The following is a 25,016-nucleotide window of genomic DNA, read 5'->3' as shown; positions in this document are numbered from 1 at the left end:
AGTGGAGTAGAAGGGACAACTAATCAAAACTGATTAGTGATTTTTTTTAAAGATGTCAGTGATCCCTCCGAGATATTAACACTGTGGTCTGTTTGTAGTATTGCTCCCTACCACATCCTCTTATCCCTTCATAGCACTTACTACCATCAGAAAGTAAAAGGAAACAATGGACATTTATAATAGAGAAATCTGGAGGACACTTCCTTAACCTACTGATCATTAATTCTGGGACAACCATTATGTGTTTCCTGATGGAAAATACTATGAAGAGCACAACATCAGGTATGAAAGATTTCTGCCCTCTAATCAAGCCTCTAAACCTTCCTTGCCATTTACAAGAAAAGCAGGAGCTAGAGGAAAAGTTAAATGACACCACGGAAAAAACCAAACAAACAAAACTGGACAAATCCTGAATGTGGAACACTCTACCAGATAACTTGCCTAGACTCTTCAAAAAAGGACTATTAGAGAGGCAATAGACGTAACAAATGCGATGCATGAATTCTGATTGCATCATCCTTCTACAAAAGCAATACGTAAGACTTTTTTTTTTTTAACGATTAAGGAAATTTGAATATGGACTAGATACTAAGTGATATTATTAAGTAATTATTATACTTCTTAGGTGTGATAATGGTATTGTGGTTGTGTAGAAGAATGTCTATTCTTAGGATACGCAGGAGATATGTATTTCGGAGAGAGAGAATGTAATTATGGCAAATAACACACTGAATCTTGAAGGAATGTATATGGGTGTTCTTTGAACTATCATTTCAACTGTTCACAGTTTTACAAAGAATTGGCCATAACGGGAATTGTTTTCAGATAGCGCTATTCCAGGGGCACCGAGAGAGGAGAATTATTATTTCTGTTTAATTCAAACACCTCCACCCAAAGACCAGTACTGCCAGCACTCAGCTCCTGTGTCTAATGGCCACTCCACCCCCCCGAAGGAGCTCTGGATGGTGACAACGCCGGGCAGGGGAAGGGGGAAGATCTTCTTTGAACTCTCCAGACTAGAGTTTTGAGACGACTTTGCTGAGAGTACGCAACTCCGTGGAATCCCCGTCCACACACCAGACCATAGAAACCCGACGTGTACCGTCCTTCATTCCCCTTTCAAGAGAACGAGGTTTCTTATTTCCTTATTAACTCTGTGTGGATTTCAACAAGTAAACTCCCTCAGGACTGACTTGAGGTCGTGCAAATTACGCAGCTTCGAAACGTGGCAAGCGGGCAAAGAGGGACGCGTCTATAAGCAGAAATTTTAGCCCAGGTTTGCCACTAACCTCCAGAAAGTTGTCTAACTTTTTCCAGCCTTAACTGTGAAATGTGTACGGCAATATTAATGTGCTTGGTTTGCAAGGTGATGGCGAAGATAGAACGCGCGAAGGCTAGCAAGCAAAACGCGGTCCCTGTTGGGGCGCACTCACCTGGGGCGCAGGGCCTCGTCGACGGGAGGGCAGACCAGCCGGCGAGCGGGCGAGGGGTGCCAGGGCCCCGGCGCGCGGCCGGCGCGCGCCCCGTGGTGCGTGCGGCTGCCGGGAGGCTGCGTGTGCGCGCTGGGCGGGAGCACCGACCGCCGCCCGGGACGTGAGTGTAAGGCGGAGTCGCTGGGGCGGGCCTGGAGACCGTCAAGACCTGGGGCTATAGAGCCACTTCGTCCGAGATCGGCCTCCCCCCGTACGCGTCCGTCTTGGGGACTACGAGGACGGGGCAGCGAGGGCGGCGGGGCGGGCTGTGGAGGGGAGGCACTGCCCAGTCCTTCGGCCCTCTCTGGAGCGTGGCCGGGGTTATGCAGGCAGTCGCCGCGCCCTGGGGCTGTGGCCTCGGCGACCAACAGTTGCCTGGCTCCGGTGAGCGCAGGGGAAAGGGCCGGGGACCTTGGGCGACGCCGAGGAGCCCCGAGGCGTGTGGTGGGCCCAGGCCGCGGCCCGGTGGAGCACGGCACCCGCCCTGCTTGTGGGCGGAGTCCCTGCCTCCCCGCCGTCTAGCGCCGTTCCGGTCTCCGCCAGACCAAGGGAGTGGCTCAGGGGGCGCGTTTGTCGCGGCGTTGGCGGAGAGAACTGTGTTTCGGTGTTGGTGGCGCACCACCAGGCCTGGGGCGAACGCATTCCCGAAGCACCATGTACGAAGGGCTTGAGAACCGAATTGTGGGAGGGTGCTCTAGGGAAGTGAGCGAATTGGGTGGAGACGTAGGGAAGCCCAGAGAAGTTAGGGCTACATGATTTGTAAGCTCGTAACGAGCGTACAATGCATTTTAAAAGAAATCTTAAAGGTACAATGGAGTCTCACTTTTCCAAATAGTAAGGAATGATGCCAACAGCAAGCACGGGTAATCGTTCCATTCTGTGTTCCTTCCGCTCCTCAACGCTGGACTAAGAAGGATGTTAGCAGCCAGAGATGGTTTTGTTTCCTCTGTGTATTTTGCAGAGTGATAGCATTTAGGTGACTACCTTGTCAGGAAGAGCTACTACCAAGGAAGAAATTAGCAAACCTCTTTTTCCTGTTGTTGTTTTCAGAGGCATGGAAGATTGGAGTTTGCAATCTTCAACTGGGAGCAAGTTCGTGTTTTAGCTTCCCCCAGGCGGCTTAGACAGAAGCAGGCAGCAGAGTTTGCTCTCTCAGAATGTGTTGATGCCTGATAAAAGTGCAAATTCTTAAACTTATATCAGTCTGGAGAAGGAAACTGTTTAAACCTAAGAGAGAATAGTCTGATTTTTTTTTGCTCTTAGACTATAAGTTTAATTCAAATGAATGACCGTTGGGTAACTGCAACTCTCTGTGGCCACATGTAATTCCATAATAGATACGTGAGGTGAGTTGAGGGCAAGAAGGGAGAAGAGAGGATCAAGGGTTTTCCAAATATGAAGTGTTGATGAATAACTTGCTGTTATATCAGCTTGCTAGGTATAGAACATTGATTTTTAGATGTTGTGGTGTTACATTATAACTCAGATATTCTCTTTCTGTTCTGTTCAGTAGTTCACAGCAAATCTGAGTGTTTTAATAAAAGCATGGAATACAGAAAACAACAAAAAATTCAGCCTGTGCTTTAATCTCATCTGAAATTTTGCAGGTAAATTCATCTTATTATTTGTTTATTTTGTTATTTTAAAATTATCCTAATTGGTTAAAAATCCACATAATAGTATCCATTATAAGATTTAAGGGTTATTTATTTAGCTAGGAATTTTATTGTATAGTTCAGTATCTTTCTTTCCACAAAGGTTTTGAGGAGGTGTAAGAATTAAGCTTCATTAAACCATTTTGGATAATATGTATATTTTTAAAAATTGAATTATTATTATAATACTGTGGTACTTTAGGAAAATTTAATAACAATATAAACTTAATGTGGTGGTCTTATTCAATTTCAGATTCAGACTCAATTCTCATTACCCCTAAGAAAATGCTCCAGTGGGCATTTTCTTATCTTTTCTTTATTGTTTGAATGATTTGCCTTCTCTCTGTATCTAACCTCCCTCCTACTCTCTTCTGTCCATCATACAGGTAGAACCTCATTTTAGGAAACATCTTTATCCCTTTCACAATTATATATCCCAGGCCAAATATGCTTTTCTATGGCAACTCTAAAAGGAATCATTGATTATCACTGCCCACCATGTGACATGCTCCTTCTCATAACCACACTGTCCAGCCTCTGGATGAGGTCACACATGTTTGAGGTCAAACCAGATTCTCTTAAATGACCTTGTACAACAAATGTATTCAAACCTTGCTGTGCATTTAGCAGCAGGCTCTTTAGCAAACATTTTTTATGAACAATGGTTTTATTTTAATAAAAAGTTACATACTATAAATATTGATTTGCTTTTGGCACCAGGGCTTTAGACACATTGTGAGTTAGAGGGGAGGGTAGGGAAGGATATTAGCTAGAAGCATGGCGATTTGGGGAGGGGCAGCTCCAGGTGAGGTGGAGATGAAGCCACAGAAGAGCTCTAGAGTCAAACCCCAAGAAGCTGCAGGAGGGATGTTTTGGCTATGGAGTTAGCCTGTTGTCTTAGTCATCTAGTGCTGCTATAACAGAAATACGACAGGTGGATGGCTTTAACAAAGAGAAATTTATTTTCTCACAGTCTAGTAGGCTAGAAGTTCAAATTCAGGGCGTCAGCTCCAGGGGAAGGCTTTCTCTCTCTGTTGGCTCTGGGGGAAGGCCCTTGTCATCCATCTGCCCCTGGTCAAGGAATTTCTCAGCGCAGGAACCCCAGGTCCAAAGGACGTGCTGTGCTTCCAGCACTGCTTTCTTGGTGGTATGAGGTCCCCAACTCTCTGCTTGCTTCCCTTTTATCTCTTGTAAGATAAGAGGTGGTGCAGGCCACACCCCAGGGAAACTCCCTTTATACTGGATCAGGGATGTGACTTCGGTAATGGTGTTACAGTTCCACCCTAATCCTCTTTAACATAAAATTACAATCACAAAATGGAGGAAAACCACACAATACTGGGAATCATGGCCTAGCCAGATTGGTACACAGATTTTTTTGGGGGGAGGTAATTCAGTCCCTGACACCGGTGTTCCTAGAAATTGAGAAATTAATGAATAAAAATCAGAAAGCTGGAGTAGATGATCAGTGTTTCTCTTCCCATGTGCATCTGACCCTGAACATGGGTATCTAACCAGTAAGCTAAGACCTTTTGTTGTCATCCTGTGGTATCCACAGCCCAGTTAATATTTAACAGCCCTGCCTACCCTCTAGGAGCTCTTTCAGGTAGGTACCATGTTACCAGCACTAAAACCAAGAAAAACTAAACCCCTTGTTATCAAGTCAATTCTGACTCATGGCGACCCCATGTGTTACAGAGTAGAACTGCTCCATAGGGTTTTCTTGGCTGTACCGTATTTTTACACAGATAACACACGTCTTCTATGTTTGTTTGCCAACCATGCCCTCCCCTTGCAAGGTATTTTCATCAGAACTCTATGCTAATTTTTTTTAGGCAACATGTGAAAAAAATTGGCATAGTAGCACTTATGAAAATACCTCTCAGGGTGGGGGGTGGGGGGCGCGGTTGGCAAACAAACCTAGAAGGTGCCCGTTACTTGCATAAAAATATGGTAATCTTTATGGAAGCAGATTGCCAGGCCTTCCACTGTGCTGGGTGGGTTCAAACCACCAAATTTTAGGTTAGTAGTCGAGCGCAAACCATGACACTGAGGGCTCAAATCACCTTATGTCTCTTACCTGAAACTGTATTTGACTATTGTTTTAGTAGCAAACTTTTTAAGGCTGGAGTTAACTAGTTTCTAGTCTAGGAGAAAAATTGTCATTGACTCATCTCTTAGTATTAAAAAGTTCTCTTTTCTAGACTGATAAAAATACTATCATTTGCACTTTTATCTGGCATCATCACAGCCTTAGTGTACAAACTCAGCTCCCTGCCATGGACCACTAATTTGAGCTGGGAGGTCTCCTCCCATCTTCTCCTGGTGGGCTGTACTTGTGATGTTCAGCTTGGTACTTGGAGCTGTGAACCCTTCTCTATGCCTTACATTGAGTATGCTCTTTGAGGGCAGGGCTTGTTGGTCTTCACCACTGCAGCCCCAGCCTCTAACACAGGTTCAGCTTATCCAATGAGTGAATGAAATACCCCTGCATAATTAAGGGAAAAGATATTGATGACTTAGGTCAACAGATAAGGATGATAAAGATATGTAACATTCCTAATCTAGGGCAACAATGGGAAGAAATTCTAACTAGAGCAGCTTCCACTGTCCCCTTCCTCCAGTGAAGCTGTAAAGAAACAGAAAGCACAGCTTTCTGGTCAGCCTTGCTGCTGTTCTGCCTGAATTGTGTGAACTTTGCTCAGCTGTAGTTTTCCCAGCTTCCCCAGACCTGTCCATCCTGTCACTCTTCCCACAGGCTGCTCCCTCACATGGCTGTCTCTGAGACTGCTCAGCCCAAGTGCAGAGGTATGGCCAGTTTACTCCTCTCTGCTCCCTGCCCAGGATTCTCAGTAGGCTGTGGATTGGGTCTGGGGCTTAGCTCTCCCACAGGCACTGTGTTCTGGTTTCAGGAGGCTGTGGATTGTGTCTGAGGCTGAGTTCTCTCATGGGCACTGTGTTCTGGTCTCAGGAGACTGTGAGATTGAGTCTGAGGCTGAGCTCTCCCATGGGCACTGTGCTCTGGTCTCAGGATGCTGTGGGATTGGGTCTGAGGCTGAGCTCTCCCATGGGCACTGTGTTTTGGTCTCAGGAGGCTGAGCTCTCCCATAGGCACTGTGTTCTGGTCTCAGGAGGCTGTGGGATTGAGTCTGAGGCTGAGCTCTCCCATGGGCACTGTGCTCTGGTCTCAGGATGCTGTGGGATTGGGTCTGAGGCTGAGCTCTCTCATGGGCACTGTGTTCTGGTCTCAGGAGGCTGAGCTCTCCCATGGGTGTTGTATTCTGGTAAGAGGAACACAACATTTGGAATAAAAGGCCTGAGTTTGGATTCCAGGTCAACCTGTACTCAGGCTGGAAATTTTGAGCAAATCTTTAAAGAATGATGATTATACTCATTTTATGATGGTTGTGAAATGTGCTTTGTAAATTGGCCCAAAAATGCTATAGACTTTAAGTCCAGAAGTCTTTCTCTTGTATATATTAAAAAAAAAAAAGCCCTTAAAATTGCAATGTATTGCAGATTACTAAGAGTGTTTTTGTTGGGTTCATGTGCACATATGACAGAAGCAAAAAAGATAATTGCAGCTGAATATTCTTTCTCCAGTCATGCTGCTGCTTTTTTTTTTTTCTCCTTATTTTTCTCAGCCCAAAACCCTATGTGTTATAGCCCAAGAAGTCTGTAAAAGATTCCTATATGTAGGAATTTTTTTCCCCCAAGAAACTACTTTGTTTGCAGACAGTTTGTAACCAGTAGTCATCAATTGATTACAACTCATGGTAACCATATGTCAGATTAGAACTGTACTCTGTAGGGTTTTCAATGGCTGATTTTTTTTTTGAAGTAAATTGCCAGGCCTTTCTTCTAAGGTGCCTCTGGGAGTACTTGAACCTCCAACCTTTCAATTAGCAGCTGAACACTTAATGGTTTGCACCATCCAGGGACTCTCACACAGTATATAGTATGTTTTATTTAAATATGTGTTTCAAAACCCAGAAGTCTTCCACCGAGTAGACTGAGGCAAGAGACTTCCATTTTAATAAGACTTGAATGAAAGAAATTCACTCATACATCTTAGAATACACCAGGAGGTGGTACTGCTACAGTCAGCAGGGGACTCAAGGGCAAAATTTGGAAATGGTAATGTGGTATTATGTATTTATTCTCTCTGTATACATAAAGGAGCCCTGGTGACGCAGTGGTTTAAGAGCTTGGCTGCTAACCAAAAGGTTGGCAGTTCGAATCCACCAGTGCTCCTTGGAAACCCTACGGGGCAGTTCTACTCCTATAGGGTCGCTATGAGTTGGAGTTGACTCGACAGCAACGGGTTTGGTTTGGTTTGTCTACATAAAACTAACAACCATAGAGAGCTGGGCTTGATGTGAGTTTTGTTTTTTAAACTCAGTGAGTCTTTAGATTCATTCTTAAAAATTGAACAGTTTTAAAGTTTATGAAAAATGAAACCTTTTCTATATATTAAATTTTATAAATAATGAAGTCATGGAATCTTGGAGTTGGGAGGGTCCTTAGAAGTTATCTAGAATAACTTAAAACTCAATAAGAAATTAAATTTCATAGCATGCATGACAGTAGCATGAAGATTTCCATTGATGAGGAACAGCCCATTCTAGTAATCTATATCGAACTTTCCCACTAATTTTTATCTTTGGGTTCCCATTTGCCTTCTGGGTAGCACGGACATAATTGTTCAGAATATTTAAAAGTGTTTATCATGGTTTGCTAAGCCTTTATTTTCCTAGTTCTTTCAGCCACTCCTCAGGGGAGATGGTAAACCTTTGCTAAGTGGGTCACCCTCCTCTGAATTAAACCCATGTTGTTGATGACACTTTTAAAATGGAACACATGTAGACAGGGGATTATGGACTCTTTTGCCCAGACATTTTTTGTTTTTTGAACCCAAGAAGAGTATATTAAGGTTTTTGGAGGATGTGTGTGTGAGGGGGAGCACGTTATGTATTAACTTGTAGAATTACTGTTAGCATTGTCATTTTGTCATTTAACAAGTACCTAGGGTGTGCTTTCTCTGTGCCAGGAACTATGCTAGAACCTGGCTAGAACACAGCAGTGGGCAGAACTGAACTGTGATGATGCAGCTAGATGCGACGTGAGAGCTCTCCTGGCCCAACCTCCTACTACTGTGATAAGAACTCCCCAAATCCAATGACTTGCTTGAGATCCCCTAGCTGTTGGGACGAGAATCTACTCCTGATTACCTAGTTACTCCTTTATATCCCCGCCCTTCCTCATATTGAACTTACACTCAGCTAAAACTGTAAGGTCTTTTTAAATTAGGCTGCTTATAAATAGTCCCTTATCCTGCTCTAAGTGAGCCCTGGTGGCACACTGGTTGAAGCGCTCATCTGCTAACTGAATGATCGGCAGTTTGAACCCACCAGCCGCTCCACAGGAGAAAGATGTGGCAATCTGCTTCTGTAAAGATTTACAGCCTTGGAGACCCTGTGGGGGCAGTTCTACTCTGTCTGAGTTCTGACTATGAGTCGGAATCGACTTGATGGCAGTGGGTTTCATTTTTTTGGTGAGATCCTGCTCTAAGGAGCCCTGGTGGCATGCACAGTTAAGTGCTCAGCTACTAACCAAGAGGTTGGTGGTTCAAACCCACTCAGCAGCTCTACAGGATAAAGACCTGGTGATCTGCTCGGTAAATATAGCCTAGAAAACCCTATGGGGCAGTTATACTCTGTCACGTGGCGTTGCTATGAGTCGAAATCGACCCGAAGGCACCTAACAACAACAACAACAATCCTGCTCTTGTGCAGTTGGTTTTTTGATATCTGATATAGGACAATAAATTCATTCTGTCATATTTTGTCTTACTTTAGCCATATTCCAACCTTTTGAAAACTTTTTGGATCATAATTATATCTTCTAATGAATTTGTTCTTTTCCCTGCTTTTCTTGTCTACAAAATTGAATAAGCTTACGTTTATCTTTATTACCCATTGCCACCGAGTTGATTCTGACTTACAGCAATGTTATAGGAGAGAGTAGAACTACCTCGTAGAGTTTCCAAGGCTGGAAATCTTTACAGAAGCAGACCGCCACACCTTTCTCCCTTGGAGAAACCACTGACCTTTTGATTAGCAGCCGAGCACTTAGCCACTGCACCACCAAGGCCCTTATCTTTAATAAGAAATAAACAGGAAAAAACTAAAGATATGCCTGTGATTAAACCCCAGAGATTTTCTCCCAGATTGATAAAGATGCTGTAACCAACCTTAAAACATAGACATGAGGGTAGACCCATGATTGTGTTGGTGAACACTGTATTCTCAAAGTCCATCAAAAGCCCAACAAATGTGTTAAGCAAATGACTGCATGAAAAATACACTGGCTATGACTGATCAGGCAATTTTTTTTAATAGACTTTATTATTTAGAGCAGTTTTAGGTTAATAGAAAAATAGAGCAGAAATTACAGAGACTTCCCATATACCCCCTTTCCCTCCTCCCCAGTTTCTCCTCATACTAACATTTTATACTAGTGTAGAATACTTATTACAATTGATAAACCAATATTGAGACATTATTATTAACTAATATCTATAGTTTATATTAGGGTTTACTCTTTGTGTTGTATAATCCTACGGTTTTTGGCAAATGCATATTGTCATGTGTTCACCATTACAGTATTATGCATAATAGTTTCACTGCCTTAAAAAAATGAAATGCCTATGCTTCACCTATTTATCCCTTCCTGAGCCCCTGGAATCACTAATCTTTTTGCTGTCTATAGGTTTATCTTTTCCAGAATGTCATGTAGTTGGAATCATATAATATGTAGCTCTTTCAACTGGCTTCTTTTACTTAGCAATATGCTTTTAAGGTTCCTCCATGTCTTTTCATAGCTTGATAGCTTATTTTTTTATATTGTTGAATAACACTCCGTTGTATGAATATACCAGTTTGTTTTTCCATTGATCTATTGAAGAACATCTTGGTTTTTTCCAATTGTTGGCTATTATGAATAAAGCTGCTATAAACATTCATGTGCAGGTTTTTCATGGACTTATGTTTTCGTCTCATTTTGGATAAATACCTAAGATTGTAGTTGCTGAATCACTTAGTAAGCCTATGTTTGGCTTTGTCAGAAACTGCCAGACTGTCTTCTAAGTAGTTGTACTGTTTTGTATTCTCACCAGCAACGAATTAGAGTTTCTGTTGCTCCACATCCTCACCAGCATTTTGTATTTTCATGTTTTGAATTTTAGCCATTATAGTAGGTGTGTGTGGGCTCAAGCATAACAACAATTGTGAGAATGGCACAGGACCGGGAAGTGTTTTGTTCTTTTGTACATAGGGTCACTATGAGTGGGAACTGACTCGACGGCACCTAACAACAACAACAATAGGTGTGTAGTGGTATCTTATTGTTTTAATTTTCAATTTCTTAATTACATATGATGTTGAACATCTTTTCATATGTGTCATGGATTGAATTGTGTCCCCCAAAAATATCTGTCAACGTGGCTGGGTCATGATTCCCAGGATTGTATGATTGTGTAATCTGATGTGATTTCCTTATGTGTTGTAAACTCTATCACTATGATGAGGTTATATGTGATTTCCTTAAATGTGTTGTAAATTCTGTCACTGTGATGAGGTTATACTGATGAGGTTTACAAGATTAGATAGTGTCTTAATCCAGTCTCTTATGAGATATAAAAGAGAGAAGCAAACAGAGACACATGGGAACCTCACGCCACCGAGAAAGCAGTGCCAGGAGCAGAGCGTGTCCTTTGGACCTGAGGTTCCTGTGCTGAGATGTTCCCAGACCAAAGGAAGGCAGATGCATCACCAGGACCTTCCTCCAGAGCAGACAGAGAGAGAAAGCCTTCTCCTGGAGCTGACATCCTGAATTTCGATTGTAACCTACTGGACTGTGAGAAAATAAACTTCTCTTTGTTAAAGCCATCCACTTGTGGTATTTCTGTTAGAGCAGCACTAGATGACTGAGGCAATATGCTTATTTGCCATCTGTATGTCTTCTTTGTTGAGGTGTCTGTTCAGATCTTTTACTCATTTTCTAATTGGGTTGTTTGTTTTCTTATTGTTGAGTTTTATGAGTTGTCTATATATTTTGGATACAAGTCCTTTATCAGATATATTTTCTACCAGTTTGTGGCTTGCCTTTTCATTCTCTTAACAGTGCCTTTCTCAGAGCAGAAACTTTTAATTTTAATGAAGTTCAGTTTTTTCTTTTATGATCGTGCTTTTGGTATTGCATCTAAAAAGTCATCACCAAACCCAAAGTCACCTTGATTTTCTCCTTTGTTATCTTCAAGAAGATGTGTAATTTTGAGTCTTCGATTTAGGTCTGTAATCCATTTTGATGTCATTTTTTTTTTTTTTGAAAAATGTACGGTCAGTATCCAGATTCATTTTTTTTTCCTGTGTATGTTTAGTTGTTCCAGCACAATTTTTTAAAAAAAACTATCCTTTCTCCATTAAATTGTCTTGCTCCTTTGTCAAAGATTGGTCGACTGTATTTGTGTAGATCTGTTTCTGGGCTCCCTAATCTGTTCCACTGATCTATTTATCTTATTTCATCACCATTACCACACTGTCTTGATCACTGTAGCTTTATAGTAAGTCTTGAAATTAGTGTCAGTCCTCCAACTCTGTTTCATCAGCCAATTTTGAAGCCATCTAACCACTGTCATTGAACTCAGAATTTTGCCGTTTTGTTCACAAGAACCTTTCTATGTCCTGCCCACTTCACAGAAGCTTAATTCCCATGTGTTATCTAAGGCTTCCCTTGATCTTCTGGTCTAGAAACCCTATTGAAAATGGGGATAAGTCAGATGAAGCGTTCTTAGTGAACCTGTGATGGCTTCCAATGATCCTTGCTTTTGTGTCTTAAGTGTTCAATAATGTTTACAAAAGTTCAGAAATTTACTCAGGGTTATTTGGAATATAAAATTTTTAACATCATTCTCTTCAGCAATTCCTCCATTGCTAATTATGTTACTTGGAAGGGAAGACTGGTTTAAAGAAAATGTCTAGGGGAGAATTTAAAAGAGCTATGGGACTCTGGTGGCACAGTGGTTAAGAGCTCAGCTGCTAACTAAAAGGTTGGCAGTTCGAATCCACCAGCCACTCCTTGGAAACCCTATGGGGCTGTTCTACTCTGTCCTTTAGGGTAGGTGTGAATCGGAATCGACTTGATGGCAATGGGTTTAAGCATAATTTACAGAGATTGAATGGTGTTTGCCTTTAGGATTTCCCTTTGTTTAAAGTTTGTAGTTTAGCTTAACTTTTCATTCCTGAGGAAGAATAGAGGTGCTGCACTACATGGAGGAAAGTGTGAAGAGGTCAGCAGCATAAAAACAATTTAGGAAGGAAACTTTGTAGTGCAATGGTTACAGACTCCAGTAGGTAGTGAGGACACCTAAATTCTCTGGATTCATAGCCCTGCTGTAACAGCTATGAGACCCTGACTAAAGGGCAGGCCTCTAAATTTCAATCTCCTTATAATAATGGTGCCTACCTTATAAGGTGGTTTTACTCATTAAACAAATGGAAATGAAAAATGTGTATTACGGTGCCAGGACTAAGCAGATTTACCATAAGCATTAGCAATTGCTAAAATTATGGAAGGAAGGGAGTGTTAAGAAGTTGTATAAAGCAGAAAGCAAGTTTTTTTTTTTTTAAATGTAAAGCTTTGTTTGCCCCAATATAGTAAAACATATTTTACTTTTAAGCATTATTAGGTAGTATTATGAATTGTGTCCCCCAAAGTATGTGTTGCAAATCCTAACCTCTGTGCCTGTGGTTATAATCCTGTTTGGGAATGGGTTGTCTTTGTTATGTTAATGAGGCAGGATTAGTGTAGAGTATATTTTGAGGTAATCCCTTTTGATATATAAAAGAGATTAAACACAATCTAGAAGCAGAGATGGGGGAAGAGAAATGCCAAGACACATGGAAATCTCCAAGGAACCAGGAAGCGAAGCTAAAGACACAAGGACCTTCCTCCAGAGCAAGCAGAGAGAGAGAGCCTTCCCCTAGAGCCAGCACCCTGAATTTGGACTTCTTGCCCACTAAACTGTGAGAAAATAAATTCCATTTGTTAAAACCATCCACTTGTGGTATTTCTGTTATAGCACACTAGATAACTAAGACAGGCAGATAGGGAAATTTCTCTTCATTCAGTAAATAACATCTGATTCTCTATAATATATCCAAACGTGTACCCCAAAGTAAGAAGAAAAATGGAAACCTTGTCAAATATGCACAACCCTTAAATAATGTAGCCTGATGCCATTTGAATGTTTTGCCCTTCAATTTGAAAAGGTTAAAGTATTTTATAGTTCTCCAGCTGCTAGAAGAAGTCCCTACTGTAGGACTTTTGACAATGCAGATCGTGCACAGGGAACAAGAAGTGTTGTTCAGCTGTAGCAATAGAGCTTTTAGGAGTCCAGAGGTGGGAGGAAGGGTTATGGCAGAGGGGGGCGTGTGCGTGGAAGAGGAACTAAAAAAGTACATTTAGCACTGCCAACCTCTGCTAGTAGTTCCTGTGGGCTTCCATCTGCATTGCAGCAGAACATTCAGCAGATCTAGAAGAAACAACCCTTGGACTCTACGAGAAGGCTTACTGATTTGGAGGGAGAAGTTGGATGGACTAGGGTTTATGTGCACGTTTAATTGAATCTTATAGCATGTAGAGTCATATAATGAGCCATTTGGGAGCTAACAGCAAGATTGGTAAATGGAATGAGCGTGAAGAGCACATAGTGTGGACTCTAATAATCATAGCAGTACTGTCTACTTAGGGCTTACCGTGTGTAGGCCCATCCTAAATGTTAAGTGTGTATTATTTCCTTTAGTCCCCATGGAAAGCCCACAAAAAACCAAACACACTGCAGTTGCATCAGTTCCGACTCATAGCGACCCTATAGGACAGAGAACTGCCCCATAGGGTTTCCAAGGCTGTAAATCTTTACAGAAGTAGACTGCCGCATCTTTGTCCCTCGAAGAGCTGGTGTGTTTGAACTGCTGACCGTTAGCAGCCGAGCCCTTTAACCACTGCAACACCAAGGATCCTTGTAAGCCCACAAGGAAAGGTATTATTGCCAGTATTTTATAATGAGGCTTAATAGGGTTAAGTCATTTGCCCAGGTGGGTACCCAGTGTTTCTAAAACTTTAATATGTACACAGATCACCTGGGGATCTTGATAGACTACAGTTTCTGATTTACTAAGTCTGAGGTGGGGCCTGAGGCTCTGTAGTTCTAATAAGCTCCCAGGTGGTGCTGATAAAACACACTTTGTGTAATGAAGACCTGGAGCTGCTCAGCTATACCTAGCCTGAGTGCACACTGGAATCACCTGGGGAGCTTTACAGACACTATTGCCTGGGTCCTACCCTCAGAAACTCTGTTTTAATTGGTCTGGAGTGTAGCCTGGCTCTCCAAATAAACCAAACCTGTTGCTGCCCAGTTAATTCCGAATCATGGCGACCCCTTGTGTTATAGAGTAGAACTGTGCTTCATAGGGTTTTCAATGGTTGTAATCTTTTTTTTTGGTAAATTGTGCTTTAGGTGAAAGCTTACAGCTCAAGTTAGTTCTCATACAAAACTTTACACACATATTGTTATGTGGCCCTAGTTGTAGTCCCTATAATGTGACAGTATACTCCCCCCTTTCCACCCTGCGTTTTCCATGTCCATTCAACCAGCTCCTTTCCCTTTTCTGCCTTCTCATCCTGCCTCTGGATAGGAGCTGCCCATTTAGTCTCGTGTATCTACTTGAACTAAGAAGCACACTCTTCACGAGTATTGTTTTACGTTGTTAGGTGCCGTCGAGTCGGTTCTGACTCATAGTGACCCTATGTACTACAGAATGAAACACTGCCTGATCCTGCGCCATGCCCACAATCCTTGTTATGCTTGAGCCCATCGTTGCAGCCACTGTGTCAGTCCATCTCGTTCAGGGTCTTCCTCTTTTTCGCTGACCCTGTACTTTACCCAGCATGATGTCCTTCTCCAGGGACTGAGCCCTCCTGACAGCATGTCCAAAGTATGTAAGACGTAGTCTCACCATCCTTCTAAGGAGCATTCTGGTTGTACTTCTTCCAAGACGGATTTGTTTGTTCTGGCAGTCCATGGTATATTCAATATTCTTCACCAACACTACAATTCAAAGGAGTCAGTTCTTCTTCGATCTTCCTTATTCATTGTCCAGCTTTCGCATGCATATGATGCGATTGAAGTGTTTTGCTTGTGTTCAGGTAACTTCTTAGCTTTTGGTTTAGTCCAGTTGTGCTGGCTTCCCCTGTATTGTGTGTTGTCCTGGCCTTCACCCTAGATGATTCTTATCTACTATCTAGTTAGTGAATTCTCCTCTACCTCTCTCCCCACCCTCATAACCATCAAAGAATGTTTTCTTCTGTGTTTAAACCTTTTCTTGAGTTCTTATAGTAGTGGTCTCATACAATATTTGTCCTTTTGTGACTGACTAAATTCAGTCAGCATAATGCCTTCCAGATTCCTCCAGGTTATAAGATGATTCATGAATTCATTGTTTTTCTTTATCGTGGCATAGTATTCCATCCTGTGAATATACGGTAATTTGTTTATCCATTCGTCTGTTGATGGGCACCTAGATTGTTTTCATCTTTTTGCGATCGTGAACTGTGCTGTAACGAACATGGGTGTGCATATATCTGTGTGACGGCTCTTATTTCTCTAGGATGTATTCCAAGGAGCAGGATTGCTGGATCGTATGGTACTTTTGTTTCTACCTTTTTAAGGTAGCGCCAAATCGATTTCCAAAGTGGTTGTACCATTTTATATTCCTACCACCAGTGTTTAAGTTTCCAGTCTCTACATAACCTCTCCAGCATTTATTATTTTGTGTTTTTTGGATTAATGCTAGCCTTGTTGGGGTGAGATGGTATCTCATTGTAGTTTTGATTTCCATTTCTCTAATGATGAATGATTGTGAGCATTTCCTCATGTGTCTCTTAGTTGCCTGAATGTCTTCTTAGGTGAAGTGCCTGTTCATATCCTTCACCCATTTTTTAATTAAGTTATTTGTCTTTTTGTTGTTGAGGTTTTACAGTATCTTGTAGATTTTCGAGATTAGACACTGATTGAATTTGTCGTAGCCAAAAATTTTTTCCCACTCTGTAGGTTGTCTTTTGACTCTTTTTGGTGAAGTCTTTTGATGAGCATAAGTGTTTGATTTTTAGGAGCTCCCGGTTATCTAGTTTTCTTCTCATGTTTGTGCATTGTTAGTTATGTTTTGTATTCTGTTTATGCCATGTGTTAGGGCTGCTAGGGTTGTCCCTATTTTTTGTTCCATGATTTTTATCATTTTTGATTTTATATTTTAGGTCTTTGATCCATTTTGAGTTAGTTTTTGTGCATGGTGTGAGATATGGGTCTTGTTTCATTTTTTTGCAGATGGATATCCAGTTATGCCAGCACCATTTGTTAAAGAGACTGTCTTTTCCGCATTTAATGGACTTTGGGCCTTTGTCAGCTATCAGCTGCTCATAGGTGGATGAATTTACGTCTGGATTCTCAATTCTATTCCATTGGTCTGTGTTTTGACTACCGTGGTGGTATAATAGCTTCTAAAATCAGGTAGTGTGATGCCTCCCACTTTGTTCTTCTTCTTAAGTAACACTTTACTTATCAGGGGCCTCTTCCCTTTCCATATGAAGTTGGTGATTTGTTTCTCCATCTCCTTAAAAAATGCCATTGGAATTTCCTTCTGCTTAGTAGTCAGAGCTTAGTCTTATTGACTCTCCTTTGTAGGTGACTTTTTGCTTATTCCTAGCTGCTCTTAAAATTCTCTCTTTATCTTTGATTTTGGCAGGTTTGATTTAATATGTCTTGGTGACTTTCTTTTTGGTTCTACTCTGGGGTTCGATGAGCTTCTTGGATAGATATGTTCTCATGTTTCACGATATGAGGGAAGTTTTCTGTCAAAAAATCTTCAAGAATTCTCTCTGTCAATGGTTGTAATCTTTATGGCCAGGCCTTTCTTCCATGGCACTGCTGGGTACATTGAAACCACCAACCTTTGGTTAGTAGTTGAGAGCAAACCATGTGTGGCACCCAAGGACCTATTTAAGCTTTCTAGGAAATTACAATATGGAGCAAAGTTTGAGAACCACTGGGTTATTAAAGAAAGAAGACAGAATAGAAAAGTAGTGGTCAGATATCACGGTTTGTGTTGTTTCTAAAACAGTCAGGATATGGTTAAAAACAAAGCAGTGTTGGGTTGTAAAATAATTAAGTGTTTTGGAATCTAATTGAATGGTAGAGTTTCATGTTGTTTGGTTTATGAGTTAATGTGTTTAGTGTGAAAGAGTATTACTAAGGAAATTTTCCTCAAGGATGTATATTAATATGCAGGTTTCTTTTTCCCTTCATAAATAGGACATGATTGATATATGTAATTATGACTTGCATTGAATTTAATATGCATAGGACCTTAATTTAGGGTTACATCTTTAGGCAATTTGGATTTCCACTTCCTTTTCAGTATTTTCTTTTATGTAGAAGAAAAGTCATAATGTTACACAACTAGTAATAGTTTAGCAATTATCTTTAAAAACTAGCACATTTTTTTCTTTAGATGACCCTGAATCTAGCATGCTTGGGCTTAGAATTCAATTAAAAAAAAATTTTTTTTCCTGTTCTTGATCTTTTATCATATACATGATCAGAGTCAGAGTAGCCTATTAGAATAAGGCCAAAGAAAAGTAAGCATAATCTAACAGAAATTCAAGATTACTTTTGGATTCAATTTATTCTTGAGAACATTTTCTTAATATATTAAGTAGATTAAAAAAACAGTTGCCATAGAGTCGATTCCAACTCATGTTGACCTCATACATGTCATGAGAATTGTGCTCCATAGGGTTTTCAATGGCTGATTTATCTTTTTTATAATAGTTTATTGTGTTTTTGGTGAAAGTTTACATAGCAAATTAGGTTCCGATTTAACGGTTTCTATACATAGTGTTCAGTGACATTGGTTACATTTTTTACAAATGTATTAATGTTGTCAATTCTGTTCTGTTTCCATTAATCTAGCCCCCCTCCCCCCCTTCTCATCTTTGCTTTAGAGTAAATGTTGACCATTTGGTGTCATATAGAAGATTTTTTAAAGGAGTACAGTACTCATGGGTGATATTATTTATTTTATGAGCCCATCTGTTAATTGGCTGGAAGGTGGCCTCCAGGTTTGGTTTCAGTACAGAGTTTAAAGGGTACCTCAGGGTGATGGTCTTGAGGGTTCCTCTAGTCTCTACCAGGCCAGTAAGTGTGGCCTTTTTGAAGAATTTGAGTTTTGTTCTACATTTTTCTCCCATTCTATCCAGGTCCATCTATTGTGACCCTGGTCAGAATGGTTATTAGTGGTAACTGGGAACCATCTAGTTCTTCTGGTTTCAGGATAGATGAGGCCGTGACTTAAGTGGGCTGTTGGTCCTGTAGGTTAGTTTCTTTTTTCAGTCTTTGATTTCCTTCTTTCTCTTTTGCTCCAGATGAGTAGACACCAATAGTTGTATCTTAGATGGCCACTCACAAGCTTTTAAGACCCCAAATGCTACTCACCAAGCTAGGATGTAGAACAAACTTTATGAATTATGTTATGCCAATTGACCGAGTTGTCCCACAAGACTGTGGTCCTAAGCCTTCAAGCCCAGTAAACCAATTCCACAAGGTGTTTGGTTATGTCTAGAAAGTATCCATAACTGTGTTCCCTATGTGCTTTATTATGTGTACGTATACATATGGAGCACACACATACATGTATATACATGTCTACAGATACATCTATGTACCCATATATATAAGATATATAAGATATACACACGTATATCTTCCTATGCTGTGTAACCACGTATGTATTGTTTGTTTGTTACTGCTATTGTTGCAAAGTTGTATATGTTATAGCATTTACCAAAAAAATTATTTATTCTTGTATACTTGTTAGGTGCCATTGAATCAGTTCTGACTCATAATGACCCTGTGTACAACAGAATGAAACACTGCCTAGTCCTGTGCCATCCTCACAGTCGTTGCTGTACTTGAGATATACTTCTTGGTGTTATCATTTACCTTGATCAAATTGTGCACACTTCACCCACATGCAGTATTGCCTTTCCCATTACCAAAAACAGCGTCTACTGTCTAGAGAGTGGTTTCGCCTCCTTCCCCCTCCCATCCCTGGTAATCACTAATGATTGTTGATTTCTGTATGTATACCTGTTCTTGTCTAGAAGACAAGTGTGATCATACAATATTTGTCCTTTTATGATTGACTTATATCACTCAGCATAATGTGCTCCAGAGTCATCCACATTATAATGTAGTTTGAGAACTCATCATTGTTCTTTATAGCTGAGCAGTATTCCTTATATGTATGAACCACATTTTGTTTATTCATTCATCTGTTGATGGGCACTTAGGTTGTTTCCATCTTTTTGCTATTGTGAATAATGCTGCAGTGAACATAGGTGTGCATATATGGCCAATTTTTCAGAAGTAGATCACCAGGCCTTTTTTCTAAAGTGCCTCTGGGTGGACTCGAACCTCCAGCCTTTCAGTTAGCAGCTGAGCACATTAACCGTTTGCACCACCCAGGGACTCCAGTGGATAAAAGCACATTACCAAGCCATTTGCACAGTATTGACATATTCACCAAGAACCTACAATATGCTAGACATGGGATATGGCCGTGAACAAGACGGACCAGGTCTTTTTTCTCAGGAACTTCACATTCTTGTGAAGGGAGCAGACAATAAACACATAGACATGAATAAACAATTCCAGAGAGAGATAAATGCTAGGAAGGGAATAACTAGGGATTTGACAGAAAATTAGGGCTGGGGAACTACTTTAGAAAGAGGTCAGAGAAGGTCTTCTAACTGACATTTTGCTGAAATCTGAAGCATGAGAAGGAACCAACCTTTCAAACAAACAAACAAAAAAACCTAACCCGTTGCCATCAAGTCAGTTCTGACTCATAGCGATCCTATAGGACAGAGTAGAACCTGCCCCATAGGGTTTCCAAGGAGTGGCTGGTGGATTCAAACTGCCAACCTTTTGGTTAGCAGCCATAGCTGTTAACCACTATACCACCAGGGTTTCTGAAAGCACCAGCTTTTTAGTTACACAAGTGCAGACTCTCTGAGGAGAGAAAGAGCTTGACATATTCAGGAATCAGAAAGGAGGCCATTGTGGCTGAAATATGGTTGGGAGGGGCCAGTGGTAGCAAATGAGATGGTGGGGGCTGGGCAAAGGACGTGTATACTCCTATGAAGACAGAGAGATAGATCTTCTTAAAAAAATACTAACTTGTGATCTTTAAGCCTTTATTTTTTTGTACTTTTTTTGCATTCATTAAATTTTCTCAAGTGAATATATATGACATTTGCATTTAGAAAGTGTTATATATTTTTAAAATAATTAAATTTATTTTCTCTTTGCAGAAAATAGCCATCATTGTTCTACCCCAGGAAAGAATTTCGGGTTATTTTGGTTTAAATAATTGTACCATTGCAGAAAATCTTTTTCAGTTTTTCTGGAGTCTTTGCATTTGAACTGACTCCTGCCTACCCACCCTCAATTTATTCCTAGTACCCAGAATGTTTTTGATAAAAAATAAAAAAGTATTTATTTACATGAATGATTAGTTATTATTCTTGTTAATAACTTGTATTTTGCTTTTTGAGAGTGTAATGTCTTGAGTTTTTCCGTGTAAAGATGGTAAGGCCATGATGACTTTAGTGTTTTCTGTAAAGGTCTATTTGTCGCAAGAAATAAAACTCCACTCAAAGGAACTCAGGTTAAAAGGGATGCAGCAGACTCCCTAGGACAGGAGGCGTAATGGCCAGAAACGCAAGACTGGGAGTCTTGTTTCAGTGTTGTCTTCACCAATTACCAGCCTGTGACTTAGGGAAAGTTATTGACTCTCCCTAAGCCTTAGTTTCCTTGCCTAATTAAGGGTGTAAAAGTGCCTTAATTCTTGAAGATTACTTGAGTTAGTGTCTGAGAGCACTTACTGTTGTTATCACTATGTCTGAGACACCTACCAGCACTGCATACAGTAACCAAATATACAGGACTGATTGGACTGCCAAGCTTTTTAAATTTTTTCTTTGAAGTAGAGCATACAAAAAGAGAAGTGCACAAGTTATAAGCATACTGCTAGATTATCACAGACCAAACACATCTCTGTAACCATCATCTAGGTCAAGAAATAGAACATGGCCCTCACCTCAGGAAGTCTCCTCAGATGCTCCGAACTATTTTCCTCCCTCTCCCAGAAAAATTACCAGTATCCTGAAGTCTAACTCTGTAGATTAGTTTTTCTTCCTTTTCAACTTTACATTGATGGAATCATAGTGTGTATTCTTTTCATATCTGGCTAATCTTTCACTCAGCTTTATGTTTGAGAACTCTTCATGTTGTGTGAAGCTGTAGTGTGTTCTTTTTCATTTTCTATAATATGCTGTTTTATATATTTTTCTCTTCTAGTGTGGATGGATATTTATTTCCAGTTTGGGCCTGTCATGAATAGTGTGCTTTTATAAACTTTCTTGTACATTTCTTTTGGTGCCATTATGTGCACGTTAAGGTCCCTGGGTGGCACAAACAGTTTGCTCTTGGCTATTGACCAACAGGTTGAGGATTTGAACCTATCCATTGGCACCGCAGAAGAAAGGCCTGGAGGTCTGCTTCCATAAAGATTATAGCCAAGAAAACACTGTGGATCAGTTCTACTCTGTCACACGAGGTTGCTATGAGTTGAAATCAACTGGACAGCAATGCGTTTGGTTTTTGGTTTATGTACATCTTACTGTTGGGTGTTCCGCTAAGGAGTGGAATTGCTGTCATACCGTACATGTATATTCAGCTTTAGTAAATAACATTAAACAGTTTTCCAAAGTAATTGAGCCAATTTAGATCTACTCCAAATTACTATTATAAAAAATTACTTTCTTTTTGTTGATTAATTCACAGAAATTAGCCTCTTATTGGGATGAATACAAAGATGCTCTAGGACAGAATTTCCCAAATAGGATTAGAAAAGCTTGAGAAACGTTACATAATATATCCCCTTCTCAGAGAATGGACATTAGCATGTTAAAAACTCTGAGAATGTCTTTATTAAAAATAACAGTTTAATTTTGTTTGACTGAATGATTTACTTTTTTTTTGTTGTTTTTTGGATTTTTGGGCTACAGAGCTCTTTTGAAGTGGTAACACCTGTAAATAGCATATAGATGGAGCCTGTGATTGGATTGCACAGTGAGAAGGGGGCAGCAGTCTTTGCCTGCTGATAGAGCTCTGATGCTTAATATCTGAGATGGTGATTCCTTCTCTTAGGATGATTGTTTCATTTGATAATTAAAGCATTGACACACTGAATAATTGGGAAGCTTGGCAACCTGTTTAGTGTCTGGAAGTTTTCTGAGCTTTTCTATTATTTGACATGTTTCTTCAGCCATTGTGAATCAACAAGTAATTATTGGTGGCCTGCTGTGCACCCAGCATTGTCCTTAGTCTAGTGGGATAATGAAGATACTCTTTGCTTAATATAAATTATTTATAATCTGATTAGTCATTGCGTGTGTCATTAACATAATCACAAGTTTATGTTTGTAAAATGTTAAGTTCCGTCAGGTTGGTTCCAACTCATAGCGACCCTATATACCACAGAACGAAACACAGTCTGTGCCATTATCACAGTCATTGCTATGTTTGAGCCCATTGTTAAAGCCACTGTGTCAATCCATCTTATCGAGGGTTTTTCTCTTTTTTGCTCATCCTCTACTTTACCAAGCATGATGTCCTTGTCCAGGGACTGGTTCTTCCTGATGACATGTCCAAAGTACACGAGACGAACTCTCACCATCCTTGCTTCCAAGGATCATTCTGGCTGTACTTCTTCCAGGACAGATTTGTTCATTCTTCTGGCAGTCCTTGATATGTTCGGTAGTCTTCGCCAACACTGTAAATCAAAGGCATCAGTTCTTTTTCAGTCTGTCTTATTTCATTGTCCAGCTTTTGCATGCATATGAGGGGATACTGCGTAAAGTCAGGAAAGGTGTGCGTCAGGGTTGTATCCTTTCACCATACCAATTCAGTCTGTATGCTGAGCAAATAATCGGAGAAGCTGGATTATGTGAAGAAGAACTGTATCAGAATTGGAGAAAAACTCATTACAGCCTTCATTATGCAGATGACACAGTCTTGCTTGCTGAAAATGAAGAGAACTTGAAGTACTTACTGATGAAGATCAAAGACACAACCGTCAGTATGGATTACACCTCAACATAAAGAAAACAAAAATCCTCACAACTGGACCAATAAGCAACATCATGGTAAGCAGAGAAAAGATTGAAATTGTCAAGGATTTTATTTTATTTGAATCCACAATCAATACCCATGGAAGCAGCTGTCAGGAAATCAAAAGACACATTGTATTGGAAAAATCTGCAAAAGACCTCTTTAAAGTGTTGAAAAGCAAAGATGTCACCTTGAAGACTAAGGTACGCCTGACCCAAACCATGGTGTTTTCAGTCACCTCATGCATGTGAAAGCTGGATGATGAATAAAGAAGACCAAAGAAGAATTGACTGCTTTGAATTGTGGTGTTGGCAAAGAATATTGAATATACTATGGACTACCAAAAGAACGAACAAATCTGTCTTGGAAGAAGTATAACCAGAATGCGCCTTAGAATAATGGATGGCGAGAGTGCATCTCACATACTTTGGACACGTCATCAGGAGGGATCAATCCCTGGAGAAGGACATCATGCTTGGTAAAGTAGAGGGTCAGCAAAAAAAGAGGAAAACCCTGTATGAGATGGATTGGAACAGTGGCTGTAACAATGGGGTCAAGCATAACAACGATTGTGAGGCTGGTGCAGGACTGGGTAGTGTTTCGTTCTGTTTTACATAGGGTCGCTGTGAGTTGGAACCGACTCGAAGGCACCTAACAACAACAACAACATGAGGCAACTGAAAATACCATGGCTTGAGTCAGGGGCACCTTAGTCCTCAAAGTGACATCTTTGCTTTTCAACACTTTAAAGAGGTCCTTTGCAGCAGATTTGCCCAATACAATGAGTCGTTTGATTTCTTTCTTTTTTTTATTGTTGTAGTTTAAGTGAAAGTTTACAGTTCAAGTTAGTCACTCATACAAAAATTTATACATACATTGTTACGTGACCCTAACTGCTCTCCCTATACTGTGACAGCACACTCCTCCTTTCCACCCTTGATTTCCCGTGTCCATTCAACCAGCTCCTGACCCGCTCTGCCTTCTCATCTCACCTCCGGACAGAAGCTGCCCATTTAGTCTCATGTATCTACTTCAGCTAAGAAGCACTCTCTTCACGAATATCATTTTATGTCCCACAGTCCAGTCCAATCTTTGTCTGAAGAGTTGGCCTCAGGAATTGTTTTAGTTCTGGGTTGACAGAGAGTCTGGGGGCCATGCTTTCTGGGGTTCTTCCAGTCTCAGTCAGACCATTAAGTCTGGTCTTTTTACTAGAATTTGAGTTCTGCATCCCACTTTTCTCCTGCTCTGTCAGGGACTCTCTGTTATGTTCCCTGTCAGGGTGGTCATTGGTGGAGGCTGGGCACCATCCACTTCTTCTGGTCTAAGGCTGATGGAGTCTCTGGTCTGTGTGGCCCTTTCTGTCTCTTGGGCTAATACTTTCCTTGTGTCTTTGGTGTTCTTCATTCTCCTTTACTCCAGGTGGTTGGGGCCAATTGATGCATCTTAGATGGCTGCTCCCTAGCTTTTAAGACCCAGGCGCCACTTGCCAAAGTAGGATGCAGAACATTTTCTTAATAAACTTTGTTATGCCAATTG

At 40.7% G+C, this 25,016-nt stretch overlaps 1 protein-coding gene across 4 annotated transcripts in view; it reads left to right on the top strand.

The window, feature by feature from the left end:
* The first annotated feature begins 1,754 nt into the window (after positions 1–1,754).
* Positions 1,755–25,016, top strand: part of B3GALNT1 (beta-1,3-N-acetylgalactosaminyltransferase 1 (Globoside blood group)) — a 45,681-nt gene continuing 22,419 nt past the window's right edge. For 2 of the 4 annotated variants that reach the window (XM_004384877.3, XM_023739126.1), the window contains exons 1-2: positions 1,893–2,128; positions 2,983–3,079. The gene's annotated coding sequence lies outside the window, so the exon portion shown is untranslated. Of the gene's footprint in view, positions 1,857–1,892; positions 2,819–2,982; positions 3,080–25,016 lie in introns of those variants that run through there. The other 2 variants (XM_023739128.1, XM_023739127.1) reach the window with 2 other exon arrangements.

This window comes from Trichechus manatus, unplaced genomic scaffold (genome assembly GCF_000243295.1).
Source record: "Trichechus manatus latirostris isolate Lorelei unplaced genomic scaffold, TriManLat1.0 scaffold00129, whole genome shotgun sequence".
Lineage (NCBI taxonomy): Eukaryota > Metazoa > Chordata > Mammalia > Sirenia > Trichechidae > Trichechus > Trichechus manatus.
Note: the sequence above shows the minus strand (reverse complement) of the source record. Positions and strands in the feature narration are given on the sequence as shown.